The sequence below is a fragment of the Ixodes scapularis genome, unplaced genomic scaffold (genome assembly GCF_016920785.2).
Source record: "Ixodes scapularis isolate PalLabHiFi unplaced genomic scaffold, ASM1692078v2 PGA_scaffold13__105_contigs__length_92229423, whole genome shotgun sequence".
Taxonomy (NCBI): Eukaryota; Metazoa; Arthropoda; class Arachnida; order Ixodida; family Ixodidae; genus Ixodes; species Ixodes scapularis.
In genome coordinates this window covers 49,409,950-49,424,260 of record NW_024609839.1, presented here as the reverse complement: position 1 = coordinate 49,424,260, position 14,311 = coordinate 49,409,950, and the positions used below count along the sequence as shown (strand labels likewise).

The window sequence follows — 14,311 nt, the reverse complement described above, 5'->3', positions numbered from 1 at the left end:
AGCAAATACTTATTCAGTAACTGAGTAACTGAGCCAACATATTTTAGCAAATATGTTGGCTCAGTTACTCCTGAGCTAAAACTTTTAGATGTCTTCTAATACAATAAAAAACGTTAACTGGTCATTGTGCATGATTGCGTGGGAGTTGGTATTTCCCATTGTATTTACTTCCTGGTAATTTTGACATCTTTACAGCGCTTTTCAAATAAATTCGCCAATGGCCGTCGAACCACATCGCTAATGTCTCCCTCATCTTAGACGAAATCGGAGCTCTTGGCTGCGAAGAGGGATGTTGCTTTATCCCTGGTGACTGTCCATCGAAATTGTCTCCCCTTCCTTGGGCAGCACCGTGAACTTTTGTATCAGCGTCGTCAGGTACATGAAGATCTTCATGATGGCGAGCGTTTCTCCGGGGCACATATGCCTTCCTGAAAATCGTTAGTATTCTGTCAGAACGTGGGTATTCTAAAAGACAATATTTGTCCCGAATAAAAACCCACGAGGAACATCAACGCGCCTCTCGTGTGCAGTAGTTAAACGCTTGCGTTCGGTGTCAAAGTTAATCGCTCGTCGCATGTCGGCTCTTTATATTTTCTACTAGAAACTTTATGCAACCCTCTCCTGGTTGGATTGGTAAAAACATTCCCTGTAAACGAAACTAATGGCGGGAGGGGGGGGGGGGGGGGGGGGAATCTCTCAACGGAGCGACGGTGCGCCGTAGAAGGGGCGGTCACCAGAGTGAATCAGAAAATGAGCAGTCAAGTGCCTGCGCCACATTATTATTATTGTTTAGCAGATTATTGGTCCAACCTGAATGCCTGAGGAAGAACACGCAATTTATTGCTGTTGTTAGTATTACTCTGCTAGTTTGTAAGATTCGCAGGCTCCTTGCTACAAGGGTAAAAAAAAAAGTATTAATAATACACGTTTAGCCAAAACAGAGTCTACGAACAATAAAATAAAGGTTTTAGTAAATGATTTTTACAGAATAATGTAGCTTTGATCTGCGAATATCTGCAAGGCGCCACCAGAATTGTAAGAGTAGTTCATATTTGCTTTCCTATATACTTAATTCGCTATATTCGTATAACTTCGTTTTATGCATACATTTGTTCCATTCGGATCGTCGTTATATTCATATATAATCGGTAATGTACATAAATACTCGATATACATATTCAATTAAAACACCCTCAGTTAAATATGCTCTAATGTTCGTAAAATATATTTTTATTCATATGCTTATGGCTAAGAATTCGTACTGACATACCTGTACTGAAAGGTATAAAATCCACTGGCTTCGGCAGTAGTTCAGTGCGATCCGCATTCAAAAATCGGGTAGGGTCGAAATCGAAAGGGCGTTCCCACACTACGGGGTCGTGGTGAACTGCTCGGAAATTAGACAGCACCACAGTCCCGGCGGGAACGTGGAAACTACCCATAGTGGTATCGCGTTCAGCCCTGTGAGAAAACAAATAAACCAAAACGCTTACCATTCCCTTTTGAAAAATGAACCTCACAGGAAACTGAAACGCAATAGGTATCAATCTAATACCCCTGTCAGACGACGTTCTAAAGCTCCTTTTCACTAAGCTCCGTTATAAAATCAGCCAGTCAGCTCGCCATGTTGAGTGCGCACGTACCCTACGGCTTGCGCTGGTTCACCGATTTTATAAATGAGCTTGTTCTTAAAGCCTCTAAAAAACCCGTCTGACAGGGGCATTAAATAACACAAGTGTGAGGCAGAAAACCCTTTATGCCGCTGTTACACCGCTTATACACCATGCAACGCGTCGCCCAGCCTTACTGCTCCCCCCCCCCCCCCCCCCCAAACAGCTGTTTCGCTCAAGTTAATCCCTTATAAAAACAAACTTCGTCCCAAAATACAATATGTATATTTCGTTCGGAATCCCGGGCAAGCAACTCTCCTTCTTGCACTGGAAGCTATCCGAAACAGATCTGCTTTTTTTGTTTTGAGAAAAGTTGCTCGCCTTGCTTCATTCCATAAAACCTATTTTCACAATTACATCCCACGCGACCAGTTGACCCCCCCTCCCTCCCTTCGAGGGAACGATGCATGAAAATGAAAATACCTCATACAAGAGATGAATATGTAAAGATCAAGACCCAATACCGTCTCGCCCGCCAATGTGCACTTTACAAAAGACAGTCCCCAGAGAATGTCTAGGGCGTGCTTCTTCCTCGTATGAACGGTCTTGTTACATTAGAGAGTGTTAGGGAACCGTACTTACCCGCCCGATACAGTGCGATCGGCCCTCTGGTGCGAAGGGCGCATGTGCGGGTCTCCTTTGATAGCGCATGCGCAGTTCGTACCGTATCCGAATGTACCGTATCCAACGTTACTAAAACACTCAGTTGGGAAACTCCCATAGAGACAGCTTTGAAAAAGTGGTCCCAATCTGTCTCCGAGCACCAAGCTAATGACGAACACAACGCCACCATTTCTGCCGCAGCAGCCACTCGAGGAACTGCACGTGACTTCCATTTTGGCTTTAAGAACAGATACAGCGGTACAGTTTACAGGGGTACCACCGCCCTCTCCCCGGCGGACGCGCCGCGTCGAGATATCGAAGTTAAAATGCACCTAGGTCGGGACGCGCTACCTGAAAGCCCGGCTGAGGCATGGTTGTATAAAAACAATATTAATTGTGCCCCAAAACCCTGCAAACTAAAGATTTTAAAAACATAACGCGCCCCTCTTTTTGCACTAAACTCCAATAAATTTCATACAAAAAGAGTCTTTTCCGTTTGTTTTTACGCTGAAACGGGCTTTCAAAAAGCTCAAAGTGACCACAGTACAGACAAACGATAAAGAGTGACGCTGTTGTCGCATTTAGCTCGGTCTCGGTGGACGCCAGCGGCCCAGGTTTTGACGGCGAGTTTCTCAACTGAGTGTTTTAGTAACGTTGACCGTATCGGAAGTGAAACAAAAAACAAAAAACTGTTCCCTAGAACTTTCTATTATTCATGCCAAAACGGTCTGCAGGCATGCTCGCAGCATACGTATGTAGGAAGCTGATGAAACTTGACACGTGGCCGCGGACAATTATGTCATTATGTCAGCAGCCGATACCGTTGCTTTTGTAGGATGTATAAGCACAGTTTTTTTTTAATGACTCTTTTTTTTTTTTTTTGGGGGGGGGGGGGGGGGCATGTATGCGCTGTTTTTTCGAGCAACAGTGCGGCCTTTATAAAGCCAGAGTCACCGTAGAAACCAGAGCCTTCAAACAATTTAGTCACTAATATCGAATCCCCGATTTCTAAGAGGGCGTCGAATTTCGATGGCTTTACAACTATAAACTTGAGTCCCTCTATGTTCCAGGAGTTAAGTTTTACGCTCATTTTCGTTTTATTTTTGATGTTCTTCGTGAACATGACGTATATCAGCCAAGCAGAAAACTTGATTGGCACTACCCTCCAGACCATTCTGAATTCCGCATTGTGATAACGTACAGCGTGCCGAACTGTTAAAAGGGCCATGCAACGATGTTGAGGTGGGATGTGTCTCAATTTACACGAACGTAGTGGCACTGTAGGGACTGAAAATGTACAGTGCCCCTCAAACTTAACGCCGCCACTCGGTTACACCCCGGTTCCGCAAATATTGATCTATTGCATGCTACCCAAAGATAAATTGGTCGCTGCAGCTGCTGGAATACCTTCCCCTGGTTGGGTTCTCATCGGGGACGCGAATGTTCACGAAGTAGTTCGACGACTAGGCTCAGGAATAGCTCAACAAGTGAATAAACCGGACGATCTAGTGGCGGTGTTAAGTTTGAGGGGCACTGTACTTGTACGCGTCACCATTGAAAAGAAGCTTGTTGTTCTCGTCGTAATATTCAAGATAAATGTGAACGTTTTGTGTCAGTCTCTTTTTAGCAAAACTTGATGACGAAGTTGTGGGGATCGCAATGTTGATGTTGTTAACAATGCGATCTCCAGGAGTTCCACATCAATCATTCTGATACCCAAGGTGACGATATTTAAAAGTGCGATGCAACAATATTTTTACTTTCAGTAAACATCGTTAAGAGTATTTTTTGACATTCATAACCTATGAAACAAACGTTAATGTTCGTTGTTTTTTTCCACGCATTGGCAGTCCTAAACAAAATGCGAGAAAAACGACCAACGTTGACTCCCTCAGCTCGGGGCCAGAACATACGTTCCCGTGGTCGGCATGCTGCTAGTGTTTATCACAGCCACGAGTCGTGTTCCAGACACATTTGAAGTTGTGCTTTTCCTCTTATCACTGCAATTGGGCATTAACCATTACTTGAAGGCTTGTGGACGCATTGATTGTGACCAGCCGAAATCAAAAGTTCACGCGGTGCTCGCATCCACCGTATGAGCCACATTTAAACATCGTCTCTGTGGGGATCGCAAATTTTTATAATAATGAAAAAAGCTTTTTGGTCGATGGTTTCTAGTGCGAGGATACTTGGGTTCGATTGGGCATCAGTAAACTTACGTAAAGTGAGAAACATTCCTAACTAACACTCTTGCCCGGCCTGTCTAAATCCGGCTAATTCTGTGGAAAGGAGCACTGCGTGAGTATTCGGTTGGGGCTCGTGACACTTATGATGACATTCATTCGAGTAGTGGCTTCTGTCCAATCGCTGCAACGACGAAAATAGATGAACCATAACCATGTGTGGAACTCAGTGCGTGTCATGTGTATCGCCAACACCGTCGCGTGGTTTTTATAAACATGGGCGGCATACAATCCGCTCCAGATTAAGTGCCCACTTATTCTGGTTGCGAGTTTACGGGGTGAACGCTGTTCGTTTTCTCAAATTTTAGAGCGCAGCACTTAGGCGCCTGTCTCCGGGTTGAGCGGCGTGGTCGTCGGCGTCGGCGTAACCGCGTTAAATTTAGCGGGACCTCAACACCAATTCAATTCCCCACTGAATTTAGCGGGGAAAATGACATCACATGACTTGGTGTCACGTCATCTATGAACAAATTCAGTTTCTCCGCTAAATTTAGCGAGAAAATTGACGTGACGTGACCTCAACACTAATTCAGTTTCTCGGCTAAATTTAGCGGGGAAAATAAAGTCACGTGACTTGGTGTCACCCCACCTATGCACAAATTCAGTTTCTTCGCTAGATTTAGCGGAAAAACTGACGTCACGTGACCTCAACGGCAATCCAATTCTCCGCTAAATTTAGTGGGAAAATGACGTCACATGTATTGGTGTCACGTCACCTATAAACGAATTCTGTTTCTCCGCTAGATTTGGCGGGAAAATTGACGTCACGTGCGGAGGAGGAGGAAGCATTAAAACTTGGGTTTGGGCTAGTTGGTCCATTACTGAATAAAAGGTTAAAAAGCGCGAACAAACGAGGACAATAAAAAAACACGGACGACAGGACAGGCACTTCACCTGAAGCACCTTTCCTGTCGTCCGTGTTTCTTTATTGTCCTCGTTTGTTCGCGCTTTTTAACCTTTTATTCAGTAGAGGAGGAAGCAAAGGTACGGAGGAGGGGGAAAGGAGGAATGTAGAGGAGGAGGAGGGGAGAGGATGAGGAGGGGGGAGGAGTAGGAGGGCAGCATGAGAGGAAACGGAGGAGGGAAAGGGGCATACCTTCCCCATCGTACCCTCCTTTCTTGTCCTCAAGAGCTGCGCTTCAATTTTGCGTTACAGAGATTCATGAACGTATAATTTTTGTTTTCTGAGACTGCCCCAGTGAGGAGAAAAACAACTAACCTGTGTTTTATACCTTAACTACTTTTCAAACTGAGATCCTTATTAAACAATGAACATATATTAAAATGGTTAGAAGCATATTTAAATAACAGAAAACAGTTCGTACAAATACAGGATTCCCGCTCATCCACATCAAAAGTAGAATCTGGAGTTCCTCAGGGATCAGTTCTTGCACCCCTACTTTTTCTCATTTTTATAAATGACATGACAGTGGACAGATCCGTTCAAATTCGCTTATTCGCCGATGACTGTATAATTTATAAGCAAGTCAAATGCTCAAATGACCAAGTAGTCCTAAACAAAAGCTTAGAAATGATCTCGGATTGGTGTGATGATTGGCAAATGTCTCTAAATAACCAAAAATGTGCGCATATGACCATAACTAGGAAAAAAAACTCACTGAATTTTAATTATACTCTTCAAGGAACCGCTTTAAATACTGTAAGTGAATACAAATACCTAGGATTAATCATAACTTCAGATCTGCGTTGGAACTCGCATATTGACTTTATCTCCCGAAAAGCAATGAATAAATTATGGGCATTAAAAAGGAAACTGAAGGACTGCTCGAGCAAAACGAAACTAATGGCGTACAAAACGTTTGTTAGATCTATACTCGAGTATGCCGACGCTGTGTGGGACCCTTATACAACATGTAATATTAACAAATTAGAAAGAATTCAGAAGAAGCCATTAAGATTTATACTTAACAAGTATGGCAGAAACACCTCGATTTCAGAGCTTTATGTACAGGCCGGCCTTCCGCTTTTAGAAAAACGTAGAAAGATCAATCGACTGAAATTTATTTTTAATCTAATAAATGGGAACTACAACTTAGATTATCAAGATTACTTTCAGTTCAACACATCTAGGGTCACAAGAAATAAACACACTAAATCAATCACTGAAATAAAGTGCCGGACCGACTGTTACAAATACTCTTATTTTCCTCGTACTACCCATGCCTGGAATGCGTTACCTGAACAAATTGTCTCTTCAAATTGTTTAACGTTGTTTCTAGCAGTGATAAACGAATTCCCAGAGTTTTGAAATTTCAGGCCTTGATACCCTTAAACGAATATTTTTTCTGCTCTTTGTGTTTTCGCGATTATATATGTGAAGTGTTTATTATTATTATTATTTTTTTTTTTTTTTGCTGCACTGCCACACTCTGTGCTTCCTTTTTCGTAAAACTTGATCCATGTATCCCTCCTACCTTGGCTGCCCTACGGCGGCCGGTAGTATAAATAAATAAATAAAATAAATAAATGACTGAGAATAAGAATTTCTAAGCAGCAGAGGAAAAAAAATCTTGTACCATCAAGCCTTTCAAGGGGCCATTAAATTATGTCTCAACGCCTTCCTTCTTAGCTTTCCTCCTCAACTCAGAAATCGCACAGCGTTACCACAGGTACAGGGGCGAGAGCATACCGCTAGCAGTTCATTAGGAGGGAAAGAAGCAACACCCAACTTTGCTCAGACCTTCGTGTACCAGCACGTAGTCATTCTTCCCCTAGAAGATTAGTCCGTCGCTCAAAATTCGTACAAAAGTTGCTCTGTCTGCTCCAGTAAGGTCCACTATCGCGATAGAACTCCAGGGGAATACCTAAATACTTTACTGAAGTGCCCATACCCATTTTATATTCGCGAACACGCTCGGCGTTGAAAAACACTCCCTGTGCCAAAACCCGAGACACTTGTCCCAGTTTACTGCGCTCCCACTGAGATTACAGAACCACTTGATTATGTTAACCGCTTCGACAATGCTTTCTTGGTTTGAACAAAAGAGGGAAGTCTCATCCGCGAGGCCAAAACGCGCACCTCGGATGCATATAGCTTAAATTCACTTATTCTACTATTTTGATATTGCTTAAACAAAATGATTCTATGTAAAAAAGAAGGGAGGATAACGAACATCCTTGGCGTAGAGAACGCTGCACATCAATACATTTTCCGACCGACTTATTTACTGTTAGGCTGGTCGTACCGCCACTGTACATTAGGCGAACTCCTTCCAGGCCACGCAGGCACGCTTGCACGGCTTGGGAACGAGCGGAGGTTTATATTTAGCTATCTCGTTCCACTCTTAAAGGCGAAGCTAAAGCGTCCTCCTGTAATTTTCTTCATTTGCGATACGTTTTCTGGCGTTTTTATTGACCGAGCCTCCATCTTATCGGCTGAGAAAAGATGATGAGCTATTTGGGACTCGCAGAGTCCAGCGTTTCTTCAGCTGTCAATGATAATAGTGCAAGTAAGAATGCACTCACGATTAAAGCTTGAATTGGCTCTGTTACTCTCGTTTATCTTCTGCAGGTAAGCATCGATAAAGTACCTATTCACTTATCGACGTAGCGAATCAGAACGTTAGTCGGATTCGCTAAGTTTTAAGAATGTAAAAGAAACTGCAGAAACGACGAGGATGAACTCAAACTGTCTCGGTCTCAATTGGTTAGAATAAGCAGTCTACATGAAAGAAGACATTTGGTCCATTTTGTGCGAGGATCTTGTAGTCCGTTCCAATAGCCGCGCTCTGGGTGCTGCCATCTTTGTCTACAGAGCTGGGGAGCGCGTTCTGAGCATGCGCACTGGCCCTTCTTCTCGAAGTATCGAACGCCACGCATGCGTTCACAGCTCATTGATTCGGACTTTCTTGGTTGATTTCTTTCCTGGGTAGGAGAGATATATACTCGCCTGATAAAATCCAGCATTTTGTCCGCGTGCGAACGGACGATACTGGATTTGGGCGATGGAAGGCAGGAGAGCAGCTCGCGCAAGGCGGGAAAGAAGTCCAAGGCCGATGTGAAGCTGGCGTTCGGCGAAACTCTAGTTGGTCCTTCGTCGAGGAACTTCCGCCTCGGACCGTCGTAGCTGAAACGTTCTCCGAATACGAGTGCAGTTCTGTTGTTAGAAACTCTCGACGTAATCACATCTTTTATTTTCTCCGGTGTGCCATTACACGATTTCAGGACATCGCACAGTTAAACTATCTCCTCCTGTTGTCGCAAAAGACGCACAAACAAAAGACCGTCGAATGTAACTAAGTTTTAAAACGCGTGACATATTTAGCAAAACCAGTCAACCACATCAATGGGGAAGCGAGGAACGCAACGCTTGTTAGACATATTTTTGTATTTTGGAAACTTCGTTGGCTATTGTTGACAATTGCGTGTTGGCCACACACCTCGGTATTTAAACATGCAGTTCAAGAACCGTGATGATTTTTATGTAACCTTTCTCACTGGTGCAACGAGCGTAGATTTACTATAAGTGTTAGGTCAACTTTCGGGAGTTTCAATGATTAAACATAATTCCCAGTCAAACAAAGTAAACAAAAAAAAAACTGTCTTTGAATGTTGTTTTTAGAGGGGAATTGGAAAATGGAACAGCCCCGCCGTTAGAGGCGGCCCAATTCAACCTTCTGCTGAGTAGTGCCCCAACATCATCCACCTTACGGCAGCCCACTTACACTGCCCTCGACACTTCTCACTAAGATTGGTCGGTTTTTGTCTTAAACCGTCCTACCCCCTCCCTCCTTCCCCTTTCCTGTTTTCTGGGGGAGAAAAGACAGATATTTTCGTTGTGCACTGAACGTGTGCCATCGCCTGCAGGTGTTAAAAAAAAGGAAGAAGAAAGATCGCGATGCAACAATGTGAATTCAGTGTGGGTGATTGGCTGTATTTTTGGGCAGAAGTGAGCTGCGATGGAGTAGCAATTTTTTGTGTCATGTAAGCTCGTAATGTACTAATTCTTTGCTATTACGCTTCATCAACCATTATACGCATAAACTAAGCTTGGTAAGCAGCTTTTTGTTTATGCAGGTATTTTAAAGCTTAAACATCTCATGTCGCAGCAAGTTATGCAAAATGCTTGTTTCAGGTTGAGCAGTGCATTAGTTCTGAAATTAATGTTACATTTATAGTGATACGACTTGTACTATCGTGTTGGAATGAAATTCGAACAATGGAGCGCGGCCGTCGACAATGCAGCGCCTCCTGGAGGCCTCTGGAAACTGACAAAACTGTGAAATGGAGAGTAGGGCGCTGCGAGGGTGCGCCTCCTACTCCAATGTGTTTGAACCTCGCCCAACACAACCCAAACTTCCACGCTGCGCCGGTGTTGCGCTGGAAGTTTTTCCACTGTTCGCATTTAATTCAAGCCAGAGAGTACACTCAGTGAAAATTGCTTTCTTGCAGAGCTCAGCTCCTTTGACTCCGTGTGGTTTCTTCGCAACCTCTTTTCAAAGTGGATATTTGCTTCGGTTTCTGAGTGCTGCGAACCTCCTGCTTCAAGCCAGAGTGCTCTTGCCAATGCACTTTGCCATCGCGGGGTTAAGACAGGCTCGAAAAAGTGCTTTGGAGGCATAATAATACTACAGAGTGCTTGCCAAATCTACAAAGCTACATCACCTTACCAAAAAGCTTCCTTAGACCAACTACGATTTTCTAAAAGAAAGTGATGGCCTCTTCAAGATTTTCTAAGGGGATTGGGAAGTATGACATTGTCTTTTGAGAATCGTGTGGGAGATTTCAAGTGTTTTCCGAATGAGACCTTGACCCTTCAAGCTTATTCTAGAGTACCATATGAGAGCGCAGGAAAAACAATACAGCGCGAGTTAGCTTCAAAGCGCAAAATAACAAAACTCTGCAACACGGCCCCTAAGAATAGTCGTGTGTTTCTTTCTTGAGTTTGTTTTCAACGGTGTTGAATAAATTTTGTGTTATTTTATATATCAAAAGATATTGCACCTTTATGTGTTCTTCCATGCTCTTCTTTCCGAATCCAAGTTCTTTTAACACGCGTATGCAGAACCTGCGGTTGTCGACCCATGCCATGTCCATTCATTATTGCAATTCCTGTAAGGTTGTTTAAATATTTATTTTCAGGCATGAAGAGCACTAAGGGTAAAATTTTTCAAGGTTCGCTGCGCTTAAAACAAATTAACCGTAATCTCGCACTTTCAAGGTTAGCTCAACAGAAAAACAGAATGTTGGAACGCAACAAACAGTTTCCACGCACTGGTATTGTCAACAAGCTCTCTTAAGCGTTGAAAAAAAAAATATCAATGTGTGATTTGTATTACTTTCATTGACTATACTACGGAACTCAGCTCATGAACAAGGAATGCACATCAAGGCCGAAATTAAGTTGCCCCGTATATGCTCATAGGGAAGCCCCGCTCATGGTTTCAATTAGACAACCCTGCATAAAATTTACATTATATCTCTCGATAAAGGCGGTCGAGCAATCAGCAAGAAACTGAGGTAGATGTACGGATTGTCTGGCTTTCTGCTGTGTCTCTACGTCAGCTCGTTGCTGATTAGAAAATCACGCGTTTTGACCGAGCTGCCGCGGACATCCAATGGGTCTTATTGTCTTTTGGCCAGTGTCGGCGGCAACACGTTACAAATAACGGCGTTACCGGAAACGTGTAACTTTTTTAGGTAACGTAGTAACGTACTGGTTACATTTTCAGAATGGTAACGGTCAACGTACTTACGTTACTTATTTCGAGTAAATAGTAACCTAGTAACGTTACTCGTTACACATTTTTCTCAAGACTTAAATAAATTACACTTTAATTTTTTGCGTGTGGTGCCAAATCATACAAATTTCGCGTTTTTGCGTTTTACTTTGCTTTTTTTTTCTGTGAGTATTTAGGTGTAAGCGTACAAAATAATAGGTAATTATGTTCATTATCTGGACGAACATAATATTTTTTTGTGTTTTTTTTTTTTTTTAAATATCACGCTTAGCCTTACTTGTAATGTCAGAGAGTAAAACGCGCTAATTAATAATTGAAAAGCAACGCGAAAGTAACGTGCGTCACGTTTTAGCGGTAGTAGCGGTAACTGTAACAGATTACTTTAATTTTTGAGGTAACGAAAGTCGTTAACGTCTTACTTTTATTTGCAAGTAACGTGTAACACATTTCATTACTTTTTTAACGATAACGCCTACAACACTGCTTAGGGCTTTAAAGGGAAGCTAAAGCGATTCTATAATTAATAAAAAAAAAAAAAACTTTTCTGGCCTTTTTTGGCCTTCAAGATCACGAATATCGAAATTATTTTTAAGTTTGGTGCACGGAAGCTGCAGAAATTATTTTCTAAACTAACGCCGAACATCCTCTTTCGCGGAGTGTGACGTCATACTAGGAGTTTTCGAAACCTCTGCTCTTCAGATGTTCAGTGCCTCTCACATTTATGGACGCGCACGCGCACTCTTGCTATTTTCAAATTTTCAGAAAGAGACGTGACTGTCAGCCAACGTTACTAGACTACTATCAGTTGTGGAACTCCCGCTAAACGGACCCCCCCCCCCCCCCCTCATTAATTTCAGTCCGCCTCCCGTCGTTTGCAACGCCATCTAGACTTTCATTAACAAACTCTGTGTTCCATAGAGTACCATAGACATAGAGTAGAGTGGAACGCCATCTAGACGCTGTGTTTCGAAATGTACTAATTCCGTAGATTACACTGCAGTTATCATTGCAGCCGTCCGACGCATCGAACGATGGGGGGTGAGTCGAGGTGAGTGAGGGGGGGGGGGGGGGGGGGGCACTGTTCATTCATGCAGCGTCTATGAGCTGTTCCGTAACTGAGCTAATCTAATAACGTTGGTGTCAGCGCTGAAAAATGTGCCTGGCAAGCGTGCAATTGCACTCGCTGCACACATAAGCGACACATGCTTGGCGGCGCAAAGATCCTTGTATGACGTCCCGACTAGTCGGAGGTTTTTTGCGTTTTCTCGCACCATTACATCTTTCGGGGAAAGCGAAGGCGATACTCAGATTCAAGGGATAAACATACGCCAAAATTCACCTCTAGCTTTTTTTTTTTTTTCGAAGACGTCTTTTAGCTTTTCTTTAGCAAAACAAATAACGTATTTGAGCAAAGGATAACATATTCAAGGCGAAACAGGAATGGCAACATGGCATTACCTCTTCAGTTACGTTCAACGAACTCATCATCAATTCCGACGCTTTTCAAAAGGAAATGTGTAGGACGGGCCAAGAACTCGTCTTTGTTCAATCCTTCTTTGATCGAGTCCAGGTCATTCAGCGCAACAACATCTTCCGATCCTAGTTTGACTCTGTAGCAGCATAGATAAAGGGTGATTTTATTTTTGAAACAAGCTTCCACTTAGTGGTCTCACTCCCTTCATGCAACTACAACGCGTGAATAGTATTTTCTACCGGAGCCAGTAAGCGACTCAATGTTTACACTACACTGAATATGAAGGACAATTTTCCATGCAGCGACTTTTTAAATGGCGCTCCCTTCTGAAAATATTTTATTACGATAAAACTGGTGATTGTCCCCCCCCCCCCCCTCGCTTTAATTTACTTATTCTGGTTTCTTAATGTTATTCCTGGCTGTAGTTTCTTGTAATGTTTTGCTCTATTTCCTAGATGCAGTTTCCACTGTAATATCTTGTAGCAGTTCCTTGATTCTAGTCGATCAGACTTTGTGCGGTGTCTCTAAGTAACCTATAAGGCAGCCCGCATCATAAGGTAAGGAGAAGAATATAAGCTTAGGGAATTGTGAAGGGACGAACCCAAGTACAATTTGCCACGTGGTGACAATTATGAGCTGTAAGTAGCTGCTTCGATAATCATCCGAATGCAAAACATACGTTTGTATATTGGCTGTTTTGTTTGTAACTTTGCATCGGAGTTTTATGCATACCACGATGGGAAATTTAGGTACGGATAATTAATAGTATATTTACGGTTTTAATTTTCTCACTGGTTTTCGGGGGACTTGTCTTTTTTAGCAGAGTTCATAGGCCCTTTTAAAATTCATTGGCATCTGGTGGCTGAAATGGGGGCTTACCTTTTGCCGTACTACTGGCGGCAATGAACCTGTAGCCTGCAGTATTTTATCGTGCACCGTCACTTTCGCAAGTCAACGGCAAACGATAATATGCTCTTCACAGTACAATTCTTTCTCGATCATCTCTTTTATTACCGATGGCCACAAAGATGCAGCCAGTCAGAACGAAGCGCCAACTTAGATTGACGCCTTGATAAAGTTCTATACATCAAGGGGCTTTCAAATCGATTCTGTGCTACTAACAGATTCGCTGAGCCCGAGTTATTGTAATGAACACTTACGCAGCTCTTGCATTCATTTCCTGCTTCACAACGTGCTAACGTCTCGAATTTATAAGCCTCGGATCCTCAGCTTAGGAGTATCTTCAACTTGTTCCTCCATCAGTAACCAGATGGACGCCATTACAGGATGTCTCAAATAGCGGTCAGGCTCTTTAAATCGACCTCAAAAATAGCTTTTTGAACCTGTAGCAGCACTACGATTTTGTGCAGCGTTGCCCACGAGTAGTGCAATTTTTACTATACAATTTGCAAAGACCGAACTTACTAAATAAAAAAGTAAAACAAGAAGAAAAGTCTTAACTCCTATGGAAACGCAGCGAAGCCGCCGGTCTTCAAGGGACACAAGAGATGGCACAAGCAGTCGCGACGCCAACGGTCGCCAACGATTGACCATACGGCGCCGAGAGCCGTCGTCAAATATCAGACGATATTCTCGACTCAAAAGCGGCGCGAGCTTTTT

At 43.0% G+C, this 14,311-nt stretch overlaps 1 pseudogene; it reads right to left on the bottom strand.

Moving 5' to 3' along the window:
* Nucleotides 1–297: 297 nt before the first annotated feature.
* Nucleotides 298–13,521, bottom strand: LOC120842317 (annotated as a pseudogene).
* Between the last annotated feature and the right edge of the window lie 790 nt (nt 13,522–14,311).